The sequence below is a fragment of the Aegilops tauschii genome, chromosome 7 (assembly GCF_002575655.3).
Source record: "Aegilops tauschii subsp. strangulata cultivar AL8/78 chromosome 7, Aet v6.0, whole genome shotgun sequence".
Taxonomy (NCBI): domain Eukaryota; kingdom Viridiplantae; phylum Streptophyta; class Magnoliopsida; order Poales; family Poaceae; genus Aegilops; species Aegilops tauschii.
In genome coordinates, this window is record NC_053041.3 from 600,118,130 (window position 1) to 600,145,048 (window position 26,919).

At 42.7% G+C, this 26,919-nt stretch overlaps 3 long non-coding RNA genes across 3 annotated transcripts; all 3 read right to left on the minus strand.

The window, feature by feature from the left end:
- Window positions 1-14,020: 14,020 nt before the first annotated feature.
- LOC141027843 (uncharacterized) lies at window positions 14,021-17,377 on the minus strand. Its single transcript, XR_012189819.1, has 2 exons — window positions 17,235-17,377; window positions 14,021-17,103 (listed from the first exon to the last, which is right to left on the minus strand). It is a non-coding gene; the product is annotated as an uncharacterized lncRNA (long non-coding RNA).
- Window positions 17,378-17,510: 133 nt separating this feature from the next.
- On the minus strand, window positions 17,511-18,309 carry LOC109763096 (uncharacterized). Its single transcript, XR_006666563.2, has 3 exons — window positions 17,863-18,309; window positions 17,700-17,760; window positions 17,511-17,612 (listed from the first exon to the last, which is right to left on the minus strand). It is a non-coding gene; the product is annotated as an uncharacterized lncRNA (long non-coding RNA).
- A 3,076-nt stretch (window positions 18,310-21,385) lies between these two features.
- Window positions 21,386-23,834, minus strand: LOC120968302 (uncharacterized). Its single transcript, XR_005762686.3, has 4 exons — window positions 23,440-23,834; window positions 23,213-23,350; window positions 22,792-23,056; window positions 21,386-22,228 (listed from the first exon to the last, which is right to left on the minus strand). It is a non-coding gene; the product is annotated as an uncharacterized lncRNA (long non-coding RNA).
- Window positions 23,835-26,919: the final 3,085 nt, after the last annotated feature.

A 26,919-nucleotide genomic window follows, 5' to 3' on the forward strand; every position in this document is an offset into this window, starting at 1 on the left:
TTATTCTTCCCATTCCGGAATTTATTGAAAACTATAGAATTTTTTTGCATTTTAATTGTTTTTATGTTTTCCAAAATTGTTAGATATTTCCAAAATAAATTGCATTTTGAAAATGATACAAATTCAAAAAATATTTATTTTTATTGAAACGTTCACAAATTCAAAGTAATGCTTGTGTTAGAAAGCATGTTTTTTAAAATTGTTTCAATGTTCAAACATATTTAATTTTCAAAAATTGTTCACATATTCAAAAATTGTTCGTTTTATTATAAAAGGTTCATTTTTTTTAAATTTTTTGTGAATTTCAATAAATTTTCATGGTTCGAAGAATATTCAAGATATCATAATTATTAATTTATTTTTTGGGAAGTTCAATAACATGAGAAAAAAAATGTTTTGAATGGTACGCTACAGTATATCATTAAACATTCGCGCTGGCCATTTGTTAGCAGGAGCTGTTTGTTCGAGTGGCTAGCAGCACGTGGTCGAGTTTTGGAGGTCGTGAGTTTGATCCTTCAACTCGGTGGTTGTTTTGATTTTTTGTTGGCGCCTTACAAACACATGTCGTTTTGGTGCCTGCCACTTGCCTGGCCATACTTAAATTGTTGTGCATCCGACGTGCTATTTGACAATAAAAAAGAATATGTTTGTTGACTATAATTAAAAGAAATTATGGGCACATGGCAATAAAAGAGGATATGTTGGTTTGGCTCTGACTAAAAATATGTGGGCAAGTAATCGCTGAAATAATTACAGAGATTAAACCCTGGTAAAGTAGGGACTACCTGGTTATGTGTTGATTATACCAATGAAACGGGATTCACCGCAATTTGTACTATATCTGTTACGCCACCATATGAGAGAGTGGTCGAAACAACTATGTCCTGAAGGTCGCCGTGCTGCCACAAAATGAGGAGGCAACCACAACCTAGACACGGTGATGGACACGAAGAAAAAAAAGGCACAAGTTGGATGGTGGCCATCACTCCGACCAACCCCATCACTATTAAGATCTCGTGGGCCAAACATGACCCGTGAGAGCATCGCAGCTCCTCGCTCTGTAGCCTCACCACTATGGAGGCCGTTTTGATGGACACATCAATTATCTCTCCGATGCTTCTCGTAAAAAAATATCCCTTCCATTGCAACGCACGGGCATATGTGCTAGTAAAAAAATAAAAATAAAAATAAAATCGGACAGAGGGAAATACACGACAACAAGTGAAGTGCTAGTTCAGAAAACAGAGTTAAGACAAGGAAAACGTTTATTTTCTACCGACTGATTTCTCTCGCTTGTAAGCCGCCTCTGCTTCCTGACACGTGTCCCCGTGGGCCTGGCCTGCCCACCGCTCGTTTCTCACCTTATCTCTTCTGATTCACCTGGACCAAGCCATCTTCTCCGCGCCCGCTTGCTAGCTCCACTAGTCTCCATGGCCGAATCTCGCGCTACAGAGCAGATTCACGCGGGGCACTTTCCTGCTCCTCCTTCACCCTTCCCCTCCTAGTCGCTGCCCTCGGTCATCACCGCTGACCAATAGCCACCGCGTCATAATGGGACACGGGGGCTGTGCTGTGACCCGGTGACGTGAGACGCTGCGAGCTGCTCCACGACGACGACCGGCGACGCGCCGGGGGGCCGGGCCTCATGCCGGAGGTGGGCTGCGATCCCTCCAACCACCGTGTGTCCTGGTGCCACTATTGCTGCAAGATGGCCGGCGTTGGGGGAAGATTTGGGCGCCGAGACGCTGCATCGCGACACAACATCCATGGCGGAGATTGGGGGCAAGGTTGGCGACGGCGCTGGAACGCAGCATCCGTGGCTCTGCTCGCTGGCGACGGTGCTACAACGCAACATCACATCGCCTGAGTGTGCAGCCGGCCGGACCCGGGGGTCGTGGCGGTGTCGCAATAGGGGGCCGACGACGCTCTGTCCATGCTTCAAGCGAGCGACGCGGTGGCTCGCCGGTTTTTTCCAGCAACTCCCGTGCTGCCACCCGGGGCTGCGTGGTGCTCCAATGGAGCATCGCCGGGGACCCGTCGGTGCTGCAACGAAACATCGTCGGGAACCGTCGTACTGCGTTGGAGCTACGTCAGGCTGCAATGGAGCTTCGTCAGAGTTGCAATAGAGCTCCGGCGAGGTTGCAATGAAACGCCTCCGAGCGCTTCCGGGCGTCGCCGGAGCTACAGTGAAGCGCCACGGGTGTCGTTGGAGCTCCGACGAGGTTGCAATGAAGCATCGTCGGGTGCCGCCGGATCTGCAGTGAAGCGCCGCGGGGCCGTTGGAGCTCCGGGAAGGTTGCAATGGAGCTTCGCCGGAGCTTCAATGGAGCGTGCCGAGGGCTGCAATGGAGCACCGCCGGGGTCGTTGGAGCTCTGTCGTCGCTGCAATGGAGCGTGTCGGGGCTGCAATGGAGCACCGCCGGGGTCGTTGGAGCTCGCCGACGCTGCAATGGAGCTTCACCGGAGCTGCAATGGAGCGCTGCCGGAGTCGTTGGAGCTCTGTCGCGGCTGCAATGGAGCTTCACCGGAACCGCAATGGAGCGCCACCTAGGGCTCGAGTTTTTTTCGCGCTGCGGTGATCGTCTGAGGCTCGCCGTCGGTCTGCAACTGACCAGCTACTTCAACGAAACAACTCCGTTCGCGGCACCTGCTGTTTTGCAGCATCGCCGTTGGGCGCTCGAGCTGACAGGGGGTGCCATGGCGCTGCGAACTGGGCTGCTGCTTTTTCTCTCCGACGCGAAGTGTATGCTGTTTGCAGCCGCCAAAAAAAACGTGAAGGGAAAAGCTGAGTGGGCTGACTCGATGGATCCCACGGCTGATGTCGCTTCCTGATGGCCCGATCGAGTGGCTAACGAGGCGGCTTAAGTTTGGCTCTTATCAGCCGGCTTAGGCCTAGCATCCGCCCAGCCGACCTCGTCCGCGCCTCCGCCGCCTGCGTCCCCTTCCGCCAGATCGCCACCTGCAGCCTCTTCCTCCGGCGATTCCGCAAAACACACACCCCGCCCTTCATCGGCTCCATGGACTGGGACGGCCTCCGCCCCGCGCTCCCTCCTCACACCAGCGCGCCCATCGCCCACGCAGCCGACTTCACCTTCTCCTTCATCCCACGCCACACCCGCTACTCCCTGCTGCGAGATCCCGGCTGCTGGACGGTCAAGAGCTCCCGCGACGGCATCTTATAAGAAACTTATAAGATGTATGCTTTTACTGCAGTAACTTGTACCGAATTTGCTACTCATGTATGCTTTTTACTTGCGCTACAGAAGTCTGGAAGTGAATTATTAAGGATTATGTGATTGTGATGCTGATCTAACTTAACTGTGTGTACCAAAGATGGTCCTCACGTTTTGCTAACGAAATGTTTATTCTTTTGTGGATGCAAGTATCTCACAAATATATGACAAGTTTGGTTTGACCCTTTCAGAAGCGTACGTCTTGTTGTATCTTGAGATGTTTTTACTTGGTAAGCAAGTTTATACATACAAACCTTGGATGATGTTACTAAAGTTATGTTGTGTTCGGCATGAATCGTACACTGCCTGAGAACGGAGCCTGATGCTGAAGATTTGAAGAAACATCTTATGCACATGTTTTCTGCTGTTTTTCTACTGATCTATTTATATGTCATGCTCATCGTTGCTATCTTTCTTCTGATCTATTTATATGGCACGCTCATCATTGGATTCCAATCAGTTTCTGCACTAGTGTCATATAAGCTAGATTGGATCATTGGATTCCAATCAGTTTGTGAACTGAATAAGAAGAGTAGAAAATCAGGGGTACATAATTCCAACCAGTTTGTGAACTGAATAAGAGTAGAAAATCAGATGTATATAATTCCAATCAGTTTGTGCACTGGTGACGGGAAGAAGATCAGAGGGGCGAGGGAAAAGAAAACATACGGTGAGAGCGCAGACGAGAAGGAGCATGCCCCAGGAATGCCACAACGACCGCCACCTCCTCCGGGGCCCTTGCCGGGAAAATCTAAAACAATCGTCGTCTGCCGTCAAGGATGCTGAAGCATGCTAGTATCTATGTGAATTTTGTTTCTTTATCTCCTATTTTACAGCGGCATGATTGAGCCTATGCATCTTTTTCTTTCTGTCATAATGATTCGTGTAGCTTTACTCATTGCTTGCCTTATCAACCTGTTGTGTTTTGACTAGATCTTTGTTTCTAATGGAATACACACTCTATGTAGGTATTTATTTTATTTTTGGAACAAGTATTTTTTAATTAGAATGATATATACATGATAATGGTTATACATTGTTATTGTAAGTTTGTAACTACCTGTCCTCTTTCAGAACCGTTTAACTTTAGCTTTTATTTATACCATGCTGAAATACTCCTAATTCTTTTACCTTACATCTTACGTGAAACAGAATTGCCCAACCTGTGAAAAAAATGACATCAGTAAGTTCTTAGACAGTATCTCTATGTCAGTGATGAAAAGCTTCGGAAGGTTATCCGGACTGGTAATTGCATCCTGAAAAGTAGTGGTGGCGTGGTGCTTATTTCTGCTGTAAATGAAGTGCTTTTGTTCTTCCCTAGTGGAAGTTCTATCATAGTACTTTTGTATGAGTTTTGCATAAGTTTGGATAATTGAAACTCTAGAAGCGGTACTGCTCACTCTGCCACCAGATCCGGTGAGCAGTGGCACTGCTCGACGTGAAGTTTTGAACACCTTGACATCCGTTGGAAAAGGTTGGGAAAATAATGTGATCTGCATTCTGATGCCTATATTTAACATCTGCAAGTCCATCTGTTAATTGTTCTGTTAATGTGGGTACTCAGTTTGATGGGGGACGAGGACGCGAGGTGTGCAGAGAGGTGTTTCTTCTCTTCCGGTGGTTGAGGAGATTTCTTTGGAAGAGTGTGATTGTGGAGATGCTGAGATGTTAATTGAGAAGATGGCTAGAGAAAATGTTGCTGTTGGGTAAGGGCTATCTCAGCGAAGCATATCATGGTGGGGATGTGTGCTATACAACCTGTGCCTCACATGGATCCCTGTTTTGCAAGTGAAGTTGCTACCCCATGATAGTGCTGCATATATATCTGCTCCTACTACTCCTAAATGACTGAATAAAACTAACCATGTTGTGCAACAGAACTTCATTTCTCACAAAGATGACTGGGTAGTATCATGTGTTGCTGCTCCTCTTACTCCTGTGTCCGAAAGAGCTGAGGATTGCTGATGGATTGAATCTAACTCTGGGTACTGGAATGCACCCGAGCTATACTGAATGGCCGTCTCTTCCTGTGGTCACTATGTTAGACAATTCTACTCCTAGTACTATGAATGCTGACCAGGTCTTCACTGTTGAAGCTCCTGTCAGTCCTCTTCTTCCTGATGCTCCTGTGGTGTGAAGCTACTCTTGACTATGGTATTTCTTGTGGCCGAAATGTGAAAGCTAAGTTGAAGAAAAGTACAGGATTTGGCGTCCGAGCTTACTAAAAAAAGTAATCTGGAAAGTATTAAATCCACACAATCCTCCAACTCCTTTTATGCACTATCTGATTCTGATATTGTCTCTCATGGGTGTGATTATATAACTGATAATGACTTTGAATCTATTAACATCCTTGGAGAAATGGAAGCGGCCAGAAAAAAATTAGGAGAAAAAAAATCTACACTTCTATCTCTGACAAATTAAAGTTGAATGTTTCTGATGGGGGGTGATTCCTTTATGTTTGTCATGGAATGATACTAAAAGAACTGTTGATGAGCCTCTTGTAGTAGTTGAGGAAAGAGCTAAGGAAAAACCCTTAAAAGAGAAAGTGTTGCTATCTCCTAATTTGATGTCTAGACCCATGGGAAGAAGCCAAAAAGGTGATGTCAGTTCTGCTTTGCCTCCTAGCAGAATTGGAAGGCTGAGGAAATTACCTGACAAGTTAAAATGAAAAGTCTATTTAGGAATTGTAGAGGGGTTGGGTAGAAAGGTATGGCCTCCTGTTTGTTTGGGTTAATTCATTCCCATGATCTAGATTTTGTAGGTCTCCAAGAAACTGTGAAAAGAAAGTACTCTGTTGCATCTTTTAGAAAGCTCTATCCTGGGAATGCATTTTAGTAGGACAGGATCCCCTCTATTTTTTCGCAAAAAAAGGATCCCCTCTATTTGTAAATCAGGTGGTATCCTGTGTGGTGCTAGGTGCTCTACTTTGATATGTCTTTGGTGGAATGTGGGAGGCATTTTTTTAAATCCATCTTTACCACAAAGACCTTAAGTGTGACATTGCTTTTCTAGTTGTGTATGGTCCTGCTCATGAGGAGTTGAAGATGGATTTCCTTCTTGAACTACTACCTCCCTTCCGGTTTATTGGGCTTATTTTAAAATTTCAGTTTTTCTGTTTTATAAGTCTCATTTTTATTGCTTTCCATCACATCACTAGTAGAAAAAGAGGCTTCCATACGCCCCCATTAGTCCCCAAAATAATCGAACCGCGACTAAAGGGGTCTTTTGTCGCGGTTCGGGAGGAGGCCCGCGACCAACTATCTGGGTCCAGCGCGCGCTGGCGGACGGGAGGGGCTTTAGTCCCGGTTGGCCTGGCCAACCGGGACTAAAGGTCCTCAGGCTACCCCGAAGGCCTTTAGTCGCGGTTGGCCAGGCCAACCGGGACTAAAGGTTAGACTAGGTGGTTATCTATGTGGTTATCTAGCTTTCCAAATGCACCATAAAAAATTCAAAACATTTTGCAAGGAAGCATAGGGATGACCCATTGAAACAAGATGAATGTGAATAGAATGCATTGAGTCATGGCCCTGAATCTGAGTGTCAGATCTAAGAAACCAAGGATAAGAAAACCAAGCTGCTCTAGCATAGTCACAAAGGAAAAAGAGGTGAATATCATCCTCCTGCTAAGTACATCTACAACAAATATGAGAAATATGAGCAGAAAAGCGACCTGCTCTCATACCCGTAGGCAAAGCCTTCCTAAGAAGCCTCCAAGCAAAAGTTTGGACTTTGGGCAACAAATTTGTCTGTTTCCAAATGACCTTAAGAAAAAAAATTAAATCCAGAGAAACCGGTGAAGGAGCCGATCGAGGATGGGATTGAATATCTTGTAGGCAAAGCTTGTAAGAAGATTTTGAAGAACAAATCCCATTAGGAGCCAAGGGCCAACAAAGCAAATCTTCACTGTCATCCTCAATAATATCGGTGTTAATAATTTGAGAAGCAAGAGGCGGCTGAAATAAAGTAAAAATAAGTTGATGATTCCAAATTCTTTGGCCAGGAAGCCAAAGGTCTCTGACCAAGGAAGGATAAACAAGGCCTGCTTGTTGAGGAATAAGGAAATCATAAATAGAACTCCAAAGAGTACACCAAGGATTGCTCCATAAAGAAATATTTCCTTTAGTGAGTTGATAAAAAGCATGCTCTTTGAGTTTACAAAGCATTTTTAAGACAGTAGCCCAAAAGCAGATTTAGGGGGGGGGGGCAAAAGAGGCCTTCCAAATAGTTGTAGCAGGGAAATACTTATATTGAAGAACGCAATATAAATGGGAAGAAGGATCTTTTGCTAACCTCCATGCCGCAGCAAGAATAAGACTTTCATTGATCGCTTTGAAGTTTCTGATGCCTAATCCACCTTCTGCCTTGGAATTGGTAATATCCTTCCAAGCTCTGAGACAAAGACTCTTCCTCGAATCTGTTTCTCGAACCCCTGTCCATCAAAAATTCCTAATGATCGATGTTGCTAGCTTGTCTGAAATGAGATGCATGAGTTGTGGAAATTGTGAGGCTATAAGTATGTACTTATCAAATCCATTAATGTTTATGATATTTATTGGAGGGAATCTGGTTTTCGGATATGCATATCTATGAGTATTCTATTGATAACCATCAATTAATAAGCCAATGATTAAATGGTTAGTAAATGAACATATACGAGAAATCCATTCTCAGATTTTACTACTACCTCCGTCTAGGTGTATGTCATCTTACGTTGTGCACCGCGACCAAGGCGGAGAGAAAACGAGAAAACTTAATGTCTTTTTGCTAATTAATAGCATTGCATGCAATGAACTAACCACTGCATGTCATGTTTGGTAGTCTCAAGTCATTAAAAGCATGCACCGCCCACATCTCTTATTGGTTGATATACCACAAAACAAGAAACAAGGAGGGAGTTAATGTACCGTGCCTTAGTGTTTTGGAATTATTTGGTTTTCGTAAGGTGACTTACACACCTAGACGGAGGGAGTAGTAAATGAGTAGCTACCTAGCCCTTCAAGTACATTAATTAGTCAGAGATTTGTTTTTTGAGTCTATTAGCAAGAGCCTAAACTGGCCTAGAATAAGAGCATCTCCAACAGGCGCCCAAAAAGAGCTCAGCGCACTAAAAATTCGTTGTTTGGCGCCGAACAGCTCCAGCAGATGCTGTAGCGCTAAAAGATTTAGGGCGCGCGCTGAAAAATACTATCGCGCGCAGCATATTTTGGGCTCCGGATTGCGCGCGCTTCACAATTTGCACTGTCTGCTTTTTGGGCGCGTGTTTTTGGGCGTCTGATAAAGCAATGTTGGTCCCGGCGCATTGAAAGTGCTATAGTGACACGCTAAAACTTTTATTGGGCACCAAATTTTTATGTGGCCCTTGAAGATGCTCTAACATCGGCAGTAGCCCATGTGCATCACATTGCAGATACTAGTGGATCCTATTTGCCGCCCACGGGCAGCAAATAGCAGAGGCGAACCTCGCATGAAAGTCATGGTTGGTCGTCCCTGTGGGGCTGTTCGGTACAGTTTGTTCCCTGAAAGCGCAGTGTTTTGTTTTTTTCTCTTCTGCTGTCTTTTTCCGGTTTTTTATTAGTATGTTTTTATTAATTTAGTTTTTGTCTTTGATATTGGGTTTCCCTTTTTGTTTTTTCTATTTTTTCCTTGGGATTTGGTTTATCTCTGGATTTGTCTTCTGCGTTTCTCCTTTTCTATACTGTAATTTTTTTCTAATATATGACGAACATTTCTGAATAAACATTGAATTTTTTAATACATGATGAATATTTTTCTAATATATAGTGAATGGTTTTTATATAACGTGAACTTTTTAAAATATAGGGTGAGTTTTGTTTTTATACGGGAAACATTTTAAAGTATGATGATATTTTTAAAATATAGTATGACAATTTTCCAAATATATGATGAACGTTTTTTATACGTACTGAAATATTTTAAACCTAAGTTGATATTTTTTAAATATATTATGAAGTTTTTTTATATATGGGGAACATTTTTTATATACGGTGAACTGTTTTTAAAATATATAGTGAACATTTGATATTAAAATTATGGTCTTCAAATCGAGTTCCAAATATTCGCACTCCTTGTATATCCATGTATTTGAATATTTGCGCACCAACCAGTGTGCATGCGGACGTAAGGCACGTGCATTCTATCATGGTCGCAATGGATCGATGTTGGACTTGATCCTTGATGTGCGTATTTTTTTGATACATCCTTGATGCGTGTATGATAAGGAAAAGAAAATGCCAGTCTCATGATGGATGAACATCTGGAAGGCCCTATGACGTATGAACAATTCTTATGAATGCTCATTTTTTCAGTTTTACGTGTGGCGGGGTGGGTAGTTAACTTCAACTTGAGGGACAGTTTCGATGACAGACAAAAAATTCAGAGAAACAACTATCGAAGAGTTTTTTTCACTTACGGGTGGCATGGAGGGTAATTTACTTCAACTTTACAGACATTTTCTATGACATGCGTAGAAATCAGAGAAAAAATAACGAAGAGGTTTTCTTTCACTTGTGGGTGGCAGGCTGGGTAATTTACCTCAACTTTAGGAAGTTTCGATGACAGATGAAAAATTCAGAGAAACAATTGACAAAGAGTTTTTTTTTCACGTGTGGGTGGCGGGGTACGTAATTTACTTCAACTTTAGGGGCAATTTGAATAACATGCGAAAAAGATCAGAGAAATAGTTAACGAAGAGTTTGCAGGGTGGGTAATTTACATCTATTTTAGGAGCACTTTCGATGACAGATGAAAAAAAAAGTCATTTCAGTTTAGTTGCATTGCATGCAAGAACAATTAGTGAGAAGGAAGACGAGAAGTTGAGTTGAAGCAAGGCATGCGTTTGCGTTCAAGTAATTAGGCGCGAGTTCGAAGGAATAGCCTAGTGCGCCGTGCCGATTCTGAGTTGCGTTCACACCTCTATCGATCCGAGATGCAACCTTTGGTCTGGCATCTCTGGCACAATATAAATGAGGAAAGATGGAATGCGAGAAGCCAAGTGATAGATCGCCTCGTCCCCAACATATCCGCCATTCCAAGTCCCAACTCCCAACTCCCAAACCCTACACCCTTGTGCAAACCACCGTACACCGACCGCCGGGAGATGGCCGTGCCGTGCACTTCAATCACGGACGAGCGTCTGGCCGACCTCCTGGAGGACATCTTTCTCCGGCTTCCTGCCCCAGCCGACCTCGTCCGCGCATCTGCCGCCTGCGTCCCGTTCCGCCAGATCGCCACCGGTAGCTCATTCCTCCGTCGCTTCCGCAAAGCTAATCCTGCACCCTTCATCGGCTTCATGGAATTGGACGGCTTCCGCCCTGCAGAATTGCCTCACACCTCGGCTCCCATCGCCGCGCCCTCGCCCTCTCGGCGGACTTCACTTTCTCCTTCCTCCCTGGCCCCAGCCGCCACTCGCCGCTACCAGACCCCGGCGGCTGGTGCGTCCGCAGCATCCGCGATGACCGCGTCCTCCTCGACCGTGGCCCGAAGCGAGTGAGTGGCTCAGTCGTCTTCCTGGAGCTTGTGGTGTGCGACCCGTTGCACCGGCGATACCACCTGCCTCCCCCGATCCCTGAGGACCTAGCCGCGTCGGTGAGGGACCCATTCGATCTGCCTTACCAATACCCGCGCCGCTGTGAGGTCATCCTCGTTCCTCCCGGCAAGGAAGTGCAAGAGGACAAGGAAGAGTACGAGACTTCATTCCGTGTCATCTGGATGGCACAGTGCAAGACTAAGCTGGTGGCATTCGTCTATTCTTCAACCACGGGCCAGTGGCAATCCATCCAGTCAAAGACTTGGAGTGATTTGTTAGCCTGCGGCATGCCAACCAGATCTTTGAAATACAATATGTTCGATGGTATTAGTCACTATGCGTATGGATGTCTGTACTGGTCACTTGGGTATGGGACGCCGGAAGATTATCCGAGGGAAGTTATGCTCGTGCTTGACACCATGACAATGGAGTTCTCCGTTGCTGATTGTCCTCCCGGAAGATGGAGGGGGCTGCAGGTTGGCATCGTGGAGGCAGGGGAAGGCAGGCTTGGATTGCTCACTTGCTTGAATAATGCTGACACATCAAAACTAAGCTATATGGTTCGGCAAAACACAGATGGGGTTAACAATGAGTGGCAGTTGGAGAAGATAATCCAGCTGGGTGCGGACATTCATTGTATTGTAGGTTCAACTGAGAGGTACTTGCTCCTCATAAGGGCTGATAATCTCTTTGAAGAAGCTCTTTCACTAGATGTCAAGACATTTCAGCTTGAGAGGGTGTGTGAGCTCTCTGCCCAAACAACCAGGTCCATATATACCAGCTTTCCTACATCGTTGTCGTCCAGGACAGTATGAAGTGGTACAGTTTCGTTGCACAACCTTATTATTCTGTTTCCCCATTTCCTCAGGTATCACTTATCTGATACTTGTCTGATGATTTTAATTTTCAAGCTAATATGCATGCGGCCGTTTATTATTTTCAGAATGATGCTGAATATTTGAACAAGTATTCTGTCTAGCTATATGCTGAAGAGTGCTATTTCTTATATCTGACTTTGACCAAACCTTATATGCGGACTAAAAAGAAACGGAGGGAGTATTACACAAGCAGCATCCTTGAGCTAATGCATGTTTTCCTATTCTATATCATTATGATGATTTTGCGGAAAGTAGTGGCTACTCTCGGGTGTAGTACACCCGAATTAGTAAAAGATTAAAAAATGTGATCAAACATTGTCCAAAAAATCTGAAATTTTGGGACATGAAACATTATCAGATGTGTGAGGTTCTTGCAAAATTTCATCTAAAAATAACATCTGAGGAGCTCTCACCAAAAATAACAAAATCACTGCTCAAACATGCACAAAACTTTCAGGCAGCGATTTTGTTTTTTTCGGTGAGACCTCCTCAGATGTTATTTTTCGATGAAACTTGGCAAGAACCTCAGACATATGATAAAGCTTGATTTAGAAAAATTCAGATTTTTTGGATTTCGTTTGATAATTTTTTTTAATTTTTTGCTAACTCGGGTGTATAGTACACCCGAGAGTAGAAAATCCAGTCTCATGATTTTGCTCTTGCTTTTGGTATCAATCTCTTGACCTGTGACCAGTTATTTGTTTATAATGGAATACTACAAATTTCAAGGAAATATGTCTTTCTGGGATAGTCAGTCATTTAATTCTTTTACAACAAATATTATGTTTTCCATCAAATATTACCAATTATTTATATGCGAGTTTAGTAACTTCTTGCCCTCTTTAGTTCTGTTAACTATTGTTTTTCTTATTTACATGAAACAGAAGTACCCTCTGATGAAAGGGCTTCAGAAGGTTGTCATGGCAATTGCATCCTGAAGGACGAGTTCCGACATGGTGCTGCATACTTCTTCTCCAGTTGGAGTTCTGTACTAGTTCTTTTGTATCACCATTGCCTACCATTGGTCATTTTCTATATGCTAGCTGGGAAGGAGGTTTGTTCCCTCCGGAATTTTGTTTCTCTTTGAAACAACTTGTCAATTCATGCATCCTGAAACTTGGGGCCTGGGGCTCCTTACTTAGTTGATAGTAGCAACATCTGTTCTGTTTGTCCAACATCTTATAAGAAACTTACCGCAGTAACTTGTACCAACTTTGCTGTTCTGTCTGGCTTTTACTTGCGCTACAGAAAACTCTGGAAGTGAAACATTAGGAATTACTAGTAGAGTGTCCGTGCGTTGCCACGGGCTCTTGAAATAGTTGCAAGAGTTACATGTTAAATTTCACATGTACAAACAATATTGTGACACTTGTGGAATCCATGCAGTAAACATGTTAAATAATCTTATCCATTTGGCCATCTCGTAGATTATAGATGACTCACCCATGTCGATTATGCCAATATTGTGACAAATATGGAATCCACGCAGTAAACATGTGATGGTGACTGGACTTGTTAGTGGTTGCAACATGCCTACGACAAAGAAATATTTACTCAAAACAAATATTTCCAGGGATAATTTATTTGAAGGAAAACAAGATATTTGGGTTCATATCAAATTACCGCATATATCTTAGGTAACAAATTTCATCAACTCGGCATCTAAAACAGGACTTCTTATTAGAGTTATTCCTTTTAAAGGTAAGTCACTTAACACCTAGAAACATATATTTTTCCTTCCTCTTGGACACACAATAAGACATGTCATTGTATATAGAGGAAATAAACTAATATAACTACAAACAATAGCGTTCTATTTTGCACAACAATCAGTATAAGTATATTATTATGAAATTGTGCTAACAGGGTCTTGGGGGTGGCTGCCGCCCATGCGTCGCCCCAATGGAATCTTGCGGGAGGCACCGCTCGCGCCTCCCTAGTGCAGCCTTGGACATGCAGCACAACCACCCCATTTATGCCACCACCTCGTGCCACCGCATATCTTATTAGGTTAGCAACGATCACGTCAAACATGTACCATTAGGATCCTCACGCACACCAGACGATATTGTTGATTTTATACCTTCTTCCTTCCCAACTATCTTCTCATCTTCACCGTCCAAATCCAAACTCACCTCCTCGTCGATGACGCATTCGGCTCGCAGCCTTCCACAAAGTTAAATTAAGAACAACACAAATAAACAAGCATCTAGTCGATCGATCTTGTCTCACGATCCAAGTGGCCAAGCCCAGGTACAATGCACATCAACAGCAATTCAAACGCTCGCTTGCTAACGGATAGTATAGAACAATATAGAGATATTTATATATAGTTAAAAGCAGGTGTGTTGCTATTACTCTTAAATCAATATAAAGTTACTATGTATTTACTATCTTTTTCTCTCAAGCTTCTACAACAAAATTAATCAAGCAGTGAATTTTGGAAAAAAAATATGAGCACAAATTACAATCTTAATCCTGTCATACGTTTTCTGTTCTTTGAAGATGATCAACACTATAGTGAATTTGGAACATAAGAAAAGTTGAGGAACATTAGGCACTCTCCAGATTATTTGCTCATGGCCTACAGACAAAATAATAACAACGATTCAAATAGAGAGATCAAAGTTCAGAACTTCAGAACCCCAATGGATGGCATTTCCTCCAATTCTGATTGAATGTTTCTTAAAGGATGGTATAGTTTGGAACTATGGCCTCGATGAGAAAGCTTTCAAGGTAATCACTCATGGCCTACAGTACATGGCTTTTGTGAGTGCACTCTTTGCGGACCTTTCTTTCTATTTGTCCATCACACCAAGAATGATACTCCCTCCATTCCAGAAAATAAGGTGTATTGATATCCTCCAAGTCAACCATTCGAATGTTTGACCAAGATTATAGAATAAAATATCAACATCTGAAAAACCTAGTAGATAAAATATAAAACTACTTTTCATGACGGATCGAATGATATAAATTTGGTATAGTGGATATCAATATATTTTCTAAAAACTTGGTCAAACATGCACTCGTTTGACTTTTGAAAAAACAATTAGACTTTATATACAGGAACGGGGGGAGTATGATTTTTTCAGTTGTTCCAACTAACAAAAATGAGCTTCTTGAATAGATGAAGAATTTATGACAGAAAAGGAGATAAGGACAAGACAAACTGGGCTAAGCCTTGATTAGGTAGAAGGAAACCCCAAACAGAGTTGGCACCATCTGAAAAGGCTCTAGGTTGGCACAATCCTATTAACATACCGGGACTAACTTGCGATAATTCACCTATCTGAATATATACGGCATAAAACAATAACTACATGGTTATCTTTCCTGGAAGTTCTGTACACAGCTTATAATAAAATAGCTCGGTTCATCTACACTGATTTTTGCTCAGATCAATGGTGGCACATGACAGAATGGTACACATAGCCTAAGCAAGAAGATTTAGAATAATCCAAAGTGGAAGGCAATACACCAACCATTAATCAACCAAGAATAGTCAAAAAATTCAGAGCGTGTGTCATACTCATACCAAATGGAGAAAGATTGAAATGAGAAAATGTTTTTCTGTGAAGGAACAAAATTAAGAAATGGATAAAGTAAGAGGCTTGGTCCTTTGTGAAAAAGAACTGGGCAGGAAGTACAAATCTAACCTTGGAATGATGATTCAGGATTGATTATTCATGTCTATCATCCCAACAAAGCATTCTCTCAACACTTTCTCTCCAATGTAGCGTGCTAGCACTCTACAATGCAAAAAAAAAAAATCATGAATATATTAGTATGTGGATACGATAAATAATATAACTCATGTATATGCATTAGATACATGCCACATGAAGATACTGTTTTCTATGTGACATGCATGGAAACATGAAACTGGTACGGATACAATCATTTAGACCCCTCTCCCTCTCCCTCTCCATCGCTCCCTCCCTCCCTCTCTCTCGCGCGCGCACCATTGGTGATACAGCATAAAGAGAAAAGAGAGACTAAAACGCATGAGAGCTAGAGGATGTACATTTTATCTACATTTTTCATATATACAGAGAAGTAACCATGGATGCCAATGTTAATGCAGTAAGGAATCTCTTAGTATCTTAGTATGATCTAGGATATATGAAAACAAAAAACAATATTGAAATGGAAATTACCAAAATCTGGTACATGTTGCTAACAACAAATTGCATGATTGATAAACTACATCAATTATGCACAAGCTATCAGGCACTTCCAAATCATAATGAGTTTCACATTTAGTGTACATGAAGAGTCCAAGCAGTTAAGATACGATCTAGAAAAATAAACATGTGCATTAACTTAAGTACTCTCAATCAAATTAAGCAATTGACTTCGCAATTATGGGATTATAGAGAACCCTCCAATGATAAAGAATGTTTCGGGTTTAAAAATAAGCACGATCAGGACTAACCTGCCAAAACACATTTTAGAACCTCTCTTAGTATCTGAATATATTCATCATTCGACATCTCCTTGACAGTTTCCATATTTTTGTTTAACTCGAGGAAATTAATTAACTCAACAGTATCTTGCAGCATGTACTTTGACAATCTTTAAAAACAGAAAAAAAATCATGAAAAGCCCACGATTAACGATATGCAGAAACAAATGATGTTGAAGCATGCTCAGGAAACTGTACCGTCAAAGCATCAGAACCTTTCTACTTTAGTGAGCTCTGAATAATATATCTAACAATGGTAATGTAATTGCTTAAAAGAATTACTCCCTCTGTTCACTTTTATAAGGCCTTGAAGACATTTCAGACAATGTGCAAAGTAGTTCATTTTGAGTTGTCTGAAATGACTTATAAAAGTGAACGGAGGGAGTAGCTTTGTTAAAGCACCTAATATCCAACTTCAGCTTTCTTACGGAAGAACTGACCAAGTATTTTCTAGACAGCAATTCAAAAATATTATAGCACATAATAACAGGAAGCTTTGCCTACTTTTACAGATATTGAATTAGGAAAGGGTGAAGATGATGCACAAGTAACGTCTAATATTCACACAATAAGCAGTTATGTATGCATGAGATATTGAGGGTTTGAGCAGAGATCTGAATTGTACTGGAGCTTCCTCTTCCAGTTCCAACTATTACGAAACAAATATGTTAGACATCAGCTTGCTTGTTTCTTTGATTCTTCGGTGGAGAGAAATCAGAGAATCGGTCAGCGCAAATGCTAGCCAAGGAGCAGACCTTAATCCCAGAGTGTGGCGCACGTGAGGGGGGGGGGGGGGGGGGCGGTTACTGGGGATGAGTAGTCAGCCATGGAGGCAATAACAGGAAGGGTGGCCGTCGCCCGTGCATCGCCTAGACAGAGCTTGGGGGAGGCTCTCTTCCTTTCGTTTGCATCTCTTTCCTGATAAAATCACTTGCATAGCTTCCTTTTGGAACCTTCCAAAGCACAGAGTCATACCTTTAGCATAAATATGACCATATGTAAGAATATTTTACTCGCAAGAACATAATTAACTTTCCGATATTAACACCACCATGATACATTAGTATCTGGAATGTTTGAGGGAAAAAGAAGTGTGAAATGAATACCCCCAATTAAAAGGGTCCTCTTCCTGAATAGCTACTACTGCTGCTTGTTGCATATCTGATCCTGGAGGGAATGTTGCTAGTTCACACTCATCTGCCAGAGTAAATGAAGTTCCGTATAACCAAATAAGTCAATCTGAAGTAAATGAGACGAAAATGAAGAGATGCAGTTTAAACCAAGTACTTATAAGTAGTTGTCACTCATTGCTATCCAACAAAAAAATGATAGACATCTAGCAAAAGCTCAAAAGTGCCTTACCACCTTTTATAAAGAGAAATATTTCCTTACCGAAAAATTTCCAGTTGCTCTTAATGTCGTCAACGCCAGCAAAATGAAAGCTTGGCAACAAATGCACATGAGTCAAACATTCCTGCTGAGGCCTGTACCACAGGTTCCAAAATGCAATCAACATGAGATACTGTTGAAAAAAGGCAATGCAATACATCTAGTAAATCAACTCTGAAGACCTAGTATGCAAATGCACGAAATCCTCCACGAGAGTCAATGTCCACTGTGCCATCATGGGCACTGTAATTGAAAAGCACAGGAAACAGATAGGTAAGTTCCAAAGATGAATATGCATAAACCCCGCCAGATTTTTAGTTGTGTAAATCAAGCAGCACAATTTACCTAAAATCACGAATGTGCAATTCGTAGATGGTTATGTCAGAGCAGGAATCAAGTTTTGGCTTCTCATCGGCCAATTCATCCCAGGAAGCTGGCTTCAATGTTTCATTGTTAATGTCAACCAACCAGGTCCGCGCTCCATTTGCAGAAAGGCTGATCAAATAAACAACAAGCTAGTTTCTTCCTCTCCCTGAACTTTTTTCTTCTGCTGAAAGTTCCTCTCCCTGAACTACATAACTGAAATACGCACAGCCACATACCCTCTAGCATAAAGGTCACCAGCTAAACATTTCAGAATTTGTGCCTTAGTTGGATGATACACGTCAACTTCATATAAATAGTATCGGTTTTCCCACTCTCTTGGTCAAGTAACACTCCAAACACCATTTGACTCCTTGAGCTGCATTGTCTCTAGAGCAGGGCCGGCGGACCATCCAAGAACCACACACTCACATCCGGCAAGATATATTGGGGACATTTTATATATAAGCGGGAATAGTACAGAACCGGAGGCGACACTTGAGATGGTAAAATGTGTCGTCTTTAGAAGCCAAACCTGTGTTGTAGGAGCCCAAAGGTGCAGGCTCACAAAGTCCTTGCTGAAAACCGCACCGAGCGGTCCTGTGTATGCAAACATGTCATCCAGCACGCCGGGTAAGTGCAGTCCAGTAACATCTACGTGTTTCCCGTCAGCTGCACACAAGCAGTATGTAAGGATCTTGCTCTGTCTCAGAACTTGTCTGAAGAATTTGACACTCATCTCTGAATCTGCATGTAAGGGTGCAAAGAATCGAGAATTACCACCGAAAGAAGCGACGACCAGTTGGCATTTCACAAGGCTGGCGACGTCAACAGAGCTCGGAACTTTGAATGCTCTGTAACTGCTGATGAAAGGGAACTTCTGGGTCACCTGAAACATGTTGCGAATGGCACTCTAGGTTCAACAAACTGAAAAAAATACATCACTAAAGTGGGGAGCCAGCCACGGCCAACAAGAACTCAAACTCCTATCCGATTTCGACTTCGTGCTCTTGACTTTCCACACCGCAACCTCGAGCAACCATCAACATCCATCCCCGCATCCACCCCTACCTCCTGCTGCCGCCTACATTGTTCTTGCTCGTCGGAGAAGGGCCACAATCTCCTCTACGATGGCCACAGACAGATCCACGGGGAGGACACAATCTTCCAGGGGCACTCAACCAAGCACGTCACCTCCCACATTCATCCTATCCGAACCTTAACAGCGTCAAGACCCTCCATTGGTCCATGAATCAGGCTCGTAGCGTCCAGGTTCGTTGCGACGAGTCCGTAGTCTACGTCTTGACTTTGGCTATCCTCACGGCAGCACCATCGGATCTTGCTTGCTTTTACCTTCACTTTGTCTCTCCCCAAGGCAACACCACCACCCAGCCAATCACCACCACCGCTTGTCCAGATAGAATCATGAACAATCCCCATTGCAGTGCTGTAGGATCACCTTGGCGACCTCGACAGCAACCGCCTAGTCTAAAATCTAAGCGAGCCAATCTCTATAGAAACCAGTAGAAGCAAGGCGCGTGGCTCAGATATGTTCATTTTTCGACGCACGCGCCTCTCTGAAGACAGAGAGGAGAAGCGGCGTGCTTGCCCTGCCGCCCACCAGCTCCTGGTCTATAGCTCACCTAGCTAAATACTCTGCTTTGCCACCGGGCCAGATTTTTTTTGCACATTTATAATACAGTTGAGTGGGTTAAAACTATTGCAAAACAACACACACTTTTATAATCTCTAAATACATATTTAGTTCGGTCCATATGTATATCTGAAGTAACTTATCAACGTCTCCTCGTGCATGGGACCCAAATACTGTGCGTCCGAAATCACGAACAAATTGACATGTTCGCTAGAATTCCACGACGGCATGCAAAATCACAAATAAGTATTGTCTTGTTGTATAAAGAGAAATTTCTTTGCGAAAAAACTGATATAGCTTGACATGTGGAACCTGGACTTACCCTCGTTGACACCACTAATATGTTAAATAGCTTCAAAATAATCAAACACATAATTGTCTTCGTATTTCCAGCCTCTCCACACAAGCGACATTTCCCAACAAGTTCCTAAAGGAGCTCATGGTCTGTCCATTTTAGTGAAACTGAACCTCAACAAATGGGGCAAATATAAAGACACCAAGTTTCAAGTAATTCATTGCAGTTTCAGTTCTCAGTTTAGGTGCAGCTCACACAACAACCTGCAATTATATACCTATTACAGAATTATTTTGAAGGCATGTTAATACTTAGAATAAAAAATAAGCCCACATGAGGGTAACTAATTTATACCAATGAGCATGCTAGCTGTCTCATGACCATAATGCTGCCATAACCCCACTGCAGCACGCCTTGCCCGCCATGGGCTGCCGCACACCCCTGAGCGCGTCCTATACTTCAGTCTTCTTATTCGTAGTGTAGATTTCATTACATGTTTGTAAACTAAATAAAGATTATTTGTATCAGCAATGTACATTTTCTTCAGGGCGATAGATATAAATTGATGTATTATCTATACATAGAAAGCATTGCATTGATACCTCCAACTATGAAACTGGAATAAGTAGAGTTGACATAAAATTGGAGATGGTTAACAATTAAGGAAAAAAACTAAAGAGGACCCCATGTGCACCTCTGATATCTATACTGACTCCACTCTGGTACATCATGAGTCGAAGCACATCGAACGAAGGGGTGTGGAGAAGAGGCGTCGAACGGGAGGCGAGAAGGGTGGTGGACCACCGAGCAAGGGCGCTCAACGGCTCTGTCCCTGCCCAATGGTGGCCGCTCCTCGCAAGGGCATAAGGGAGTCATGAAACAACAGAGGGATCAGCTCCTTTGCAGTTCGATTCTTACTGTATAGGTACTGTAGCTGTTCAAAAAATTGAGACATGGTTATCTCAAGAAACTGGAAGAACTAAGTGTAACAAGCATGTTCATATATTGAACTTGTATGAGCAATGAGAAAGGAAGGCTGAATATAGAGCTTGGAAAGTTGGTAATCTGCTTCCTACATAATAACAGGAAGGATAATCAGAAGAGGCTAAGGCAAGAGAGATGTACCTGGTTCTTGGAGACTCGGAACAGTAATGTGCCATTCAAATAGACCAGATGTTGTTGATCTAGCAACACTCCACGATGGAGATGGACCACCCGCCGTGGAGAAGAAATACTCAAGATGCACCTGGTTTTGAGACTTGGACTCATTTGCTAGATCTCTTAATCTTAGCCAAATTTAAAAGTATTTCAGAATGCAGTTAATTGTTTAAAGCAAAAGGCAACCTCATTCAAAGCAAATAGAGTATTTTAAAAAATATGCTACGTTTCAGAGAGCATTCAGCAGCTACGTCATGTTTTCTTTCAGAATATACGTACTGCGAATAGCTTGCATCTGAGTCAAGTACGCACATAAAAATATGCACAATACATGGAATTTTCAAACCTATAAACTACTTCATTTTAGTAGTTGTCTCACAAAGAATTAAATATTAAATTCATTTGTGGGGAAAAATTAACATCATATCATGAAGAACAGTACTGTACGCGTCTTCATTGGTCCTGTTTGGCCCTGCTTCTTGAATCATTGTGTGGGTTACAAAAAATTGTAGTATACTTTGTACTCTCTTCATTGCATGAAAGAAAAGAAAAGACTAATCTCGCACATTTTTTTTCCAAATTAAAATTGCTATGACAATATCATCAATTGCTAGTACTGTTAACTGTATCCATGCCACTGTTGTTGTTTGGATGCTGCAAATAATTCATCTCCAGCTATATTCAGAACCATTACATTTTTCACTTAGGAAACATGCATGCAACAATGTATTTCACGCACAAATCCAAAGCCCATTACCAGTAGGACTACATTTTGCTCATTACCAACAAACTGAAGAGAGTATATTTTGGCCGCAATACCACGATTCCGTTAATCATCCTTTGATAAGAAAATTAATACATCAATTTTGATCCTAAAAAAAGCTAGTGAACGTTACCCTACCAACTTATCTATCTCTAGAGGTCAATTTGGATATTCCATGCTCACCAAAGAAGAAAAAAATGGAGATGTTCTATACTGCATATCACTATGCTCATGTAGAGTTGGAGATAACAGCTTCAACAAGTACAGAGATGTTAAACTAAGAATTCGAAAACAGAAGGCTAAAACTACTTGTTCCTCCGATCCTGGAAGTATATATATCTGATGAATTTGACTACAGTTTGTTACAATAAAAAATAAAATATTCCACCATGTTACCACGATATTATCGAGTCAAGCCAGAATGACATTTAGCACAGCAAGCTGAATCTTCTCAGCATTCTTCTCATGAACCGGTGTACTATAAAGCAAAATATACAATCATCTTATTTTACGATTTAGTACAGATACACTGAAGCAGCACCAAAGTGGGTAAAAGCAACAAAGTTTAATCACAATCCATTAGGAAAATATACTGTTTATAAATAGGATTTCATCGCAACAAAGTGTACGTTTAGCAAGTATTGTAATTTGGGGAGCCATTATCATAGCTCATCAACACAAAGAATGATTATTTGCACAACAGAACTAACAAAGCATCCCATATGTATACATACATAAGTAGAAAGACGAACAAGATAGCCCCATTGGTTTATATTCTGAAGTTATGTGCACTGATAAAAATAATCAAACCCTGATCATGCTACAAATGTTTACTGTTCCACGCAGAGTGATCAAATAGATAATTTATGAAAACATGACAAGATTTGTTAAATTTAGCATGAACAGATCCTTCAACACAGAGTAGCATATAATCCAATCACCAAAGAGAGAGAAAAAGACAGAGCTGAGTAGCCCTTAATGAATGAGCTATACCTGCATCACCAGAAAAGGGGAAACCGTTAAATGAGTTCACTTGTTTACCTAGGTTGGAATTCCAAGACCTCGGCTAGCTTGTTCATGAAGGTGTACTTCCATTATCATTTGCCTTAAATATAGGGAGGCATGATGCAGGCCATCATAATTTAAATCACAGAACCATTATCCGAATCCCTCTAAAACAATGGTCAAAATCCATGAGAAGAGGAAAACGTAACCCTTCCACAAGATCAGCCACTCCAGCACCGAACATGTGGAAGATGTGATCGTGCAGAAGCCCAGCATAGACGACCATGGCACCCACCCTCATCTAATCACAGAACCAAAGACCAAACCAAACAAGATTCTGTGACCAATCCAGAAATTATTGAACAAGGGAAAGTGATAATCTTGCATGGGGTTTCACCCGGCCAAGTGAATTGATAACAAGTAGTAAGAGTATAAACCACGGCATGGTATATCTCACCAATTATCAAACCTGAATTGCGTTGGTGAGAGCCACATGATGCCGATGATTGTGATGTACTTGATCCCGATCATCCTCTCCCGTCTCCACTTCCACTATTTCCAACGTGCTCTCCTTGTCATCAATTCATCCCAAAAACTGAACCAACCATCCATGAGTTAGGTTCTCCACAATGTTCTCTCGAGAAATTGCAGAGCAGTGCCAGATGGCTTAATGCAAGAGACTACCCTGACTTGGATTAAATTAGGGTGATCAAGGACATGACAAACAACCAGCAGTCTGCCGCAAGAGGAGCCATGTGGAGGCCTTGACGACACAGTCAGCAGGGCGTCTACCTCGTAGGCTCCTAGCTCGCTGTCGTCAATGCCACAGTAGTTGACGGAGACGCACGGCAGGGAATGAGGTGGTCATGGCCGCCGACGGCGAGTTGCTTGACGAGCTCCGGCACCCACCGTCGCAAGGACTGCTGCTGCTGCGCCGACGTTCAGTCTCTACGGTGGCTTCCCCGACCGGATTTGGCCAAAGTGACCACCGGAGTGGCAAGGCTTGGCCCTCTCTCCGTCAGATCGGGTCAGGGAGGGGAAGTCCTGGCCTTGGACGAAGGAAGGAGGGAGAGGAGGGTGGCGTGAGGTCACGAAGGAGTGGTCGGCGTCACAAGGCCGTGGAGGAAGGGTCGGGTGTTCCTTGCGAAGGAGAGGACGACAGCGTGAGGCCGCGGAGGAGTGGCCGGCGTCTGATGTGACGGCGACGACGAGGCGCCGAGGAGTCGCCGGCGACGGCGGGGCGCGAAGGAGATCAGATCGAAGGAGAGGGGCGGCGGGAGGACGGTGAGGAGGGGCAGTCGTCGGCGGGATCTGATCTAGGGCGTGCGTCAATAGGCGCTCGAGGGCATGAGGCCTCGCTCGTACGCACGCACGATCTTGTCGCGGTTTTTTTTTCGCTGGTTAATTTTCGCCGGTTTTTTTCGCTGGTTAATTTTCGTAGATTTTTTTCTTTCCTTTGTCTTGGGTGCGACGGGAGGTTAGGCGCGTGGGGGCGGGTGGGGGATTCGGCTGGAGGGTTTTTCTTGGTTCATTGCGGCTGAGCGCGAGGTGGGAGTAGGTACCAAAAAAAGACCATATTAGATGGGACGAAAATAAAATCCGGAACGCGGACTACCAACTGAGACATCAGGAGTAGAGATGTGATTCGTGATGCAGATCTAACTTAACTGTGTACCAAAGATGGTCCTTATTTTTTTGCCAACGTAATGTTTATTCTTTGGCGGATGCAACTATTCCGCAAACATAAGAAAGTTTTGGTTTGACCATTTTGGAAGTGTACGTCCTGTTGAATCTTGAGATGGTTTTACTTTGTAGTCAACTTTTTACATACAAACCTTGGATGATGTTACTAAAGTTATGTTGTGTTCGGCCTGAATCTTATACTGCCTGAGAACGGGGCCTGATGAAGATTGGAAGAAAACAGGAAAGGCAACTCAGCAAGCTTCAAACAAGCATGTTGTAATATATACACCTTGGTCCAAATCGATGTTTTCACATGCACATGTTTTCATCTATCTTTCTACTGATCTGTTTATATGTCATGCTCATCTTTGTTATCTTTCTTCTGATATATTTATATGCCGTGCTCATCATTGGATTCCAATCAGTTTGTGTACTAGCGGCTTGACCTGAATAAGAAGAGTAGAAAATAAGAGGTGCATAAGTTTGGATAACTGAAACTCCAGAAGTGGTACTGCTCCCTCTGCCACCAGTCTGGTGACCAGTGGCACTGCTCTGCGTTAAGTTCTGAACTACTCCATCCGTATCAAAATTTACTATATCTAAATAGAAGACCCCCACTAGCTGATTTCTCTTGAACCATCTCATCTTTTGACATGTGGCCTATCTATCTTAGCCATCCTGCCACGTCAGTGACTCCAACATCATGTTTTCTTTCCTGAGCGTAGCCCTTCCGATTCGTGCGTTCATTACAGTATTCCATCGCCAGAGAATTGCCAACCAAATGCAGCTCCCAGCCCACATGCAGCTCATTATTAGAAGGAAATTGATGAAAGCGACCCAAGAAAAAGGGAAACTCATGGAGGCGATAAAAAAAGAAAACTCATGGAGGCCATCTAAAACTCGCTAGACAATAGGAGCGCATTACTCCCGTACAAATGCAGCCTATTATTAGAAGGAAGCACATGAAATCGTATCAAAGAAAAAGGGAGCAACTAGCTGAGGAGCGCCACGTGTCGCTTTCTGGGCGCTTCATTCGGATTATTTTATTTTATTTTTTCGCACGTGTTTTCGGCTTTTCAGACGGGATCCCCTCATTTTTTTGGCCTTTTGGTTTTTCACCTGTCTTCCTTAGCTTTCAGACAAAAATAATTATGAATATTTTTGCGTGAAAAATGCGTTTTTTTCTTTCGTGAGATGCATGGTTTTGTTTCCACGAGAGGTATGGCCATGCCTCTCGGAAACGAAAAAAATGTGTTCTTTTTTTCTTCCGCAAGAGGCACAACCCTGCTTCTCAGAAACGAAAAAAAAACGTGTTTTCATTTTTTTCCTTCTGCAGAGGCACAACCTTACGTCTCGAAAATGAAAAGAAAATGCATTTTGTTTTTTCCCTTTCATGAGAGGTACGGTTTTGCTTCTATGAGAGGCACGGCCGTTCCTCTCGAAAACGGAAAAAACGTGTTTTTTTCGTGAGAGGCACGGTTTTTTTGCCCCTTATTTTTTGTTTTTTTTCTTCGAAAAAAACAAGTTCGTCAAAACCTATCAACATGGGATCTAATGATGAAAATAGTTCGAGATTTGGACGCATGTCTTAGAAAATAAAACATTTTGAATAAAGGATCTACCAGAAAGGAAAAAAAATCCGAGGTTGCGACAAGTCGCGTGCGTGCACTGCGCCATTTGTTGCAACATGGGGAGGGCAGAGAATGAGTATTCCTCAATTAATGATTTCGTAAGAAAAAACAAAAATTGATGAAGGCGTAGGCAGCAGAAATGGCGTCCAGTTATGTGGCTCGGCTAGTGCTCTAGTTGAATTGAACTGAGTGGTTTCCAACTGGTATATGGAAATTCTGTGAGGTGCAAAATCTAGTTCCCATGCAATCATCGCTCCCATGTTACAACAAACCCAGCCACTACTCCATCAAATACAGGGGATTACTGCGCTCTCTCTCTCTCTCTCTCTCCCTCTCTCTCTCTAATCACTCAAGTGTTAGGTCAGATTACAGAGGGGAAATACCAGAGGGGAAGTATCAGGTCCCAATTCAGTTTGTTTCGTGACCCCTTCGGATAAACAATATGAATAAGAGAGACACTACTTATATCCACATGAACAACATAGTTCACTTACGATATCTCCAATACTGCCCCAAAACGGACACGTATCTGTTCACGAACTCGTCTATACCAGACCTCGGAAAATGATGAGGGAGCGGGCCATCCAACCGTGGTTGCATTCACTTCAATTTTTTTGAATAAACCACACGGATTCAGTAAAGTTCAGACATAATTTACATAAAACGAATGATATTTCTTCCATTAACTAAAAACTTAAAAGAACTAGGAGGTTAACTTGTAGGGAATGCTAACCTCGTACGTGTGGCAGCGCTGGCCGGTCGGGCCGTCGTCGGAGTTGGAGTAGTCCTTCTAGTGGCGGAAGAGTGCGGGGTGTGACAGGCTTGCCTGGTCGCAGCCTGGTCCTCGTCA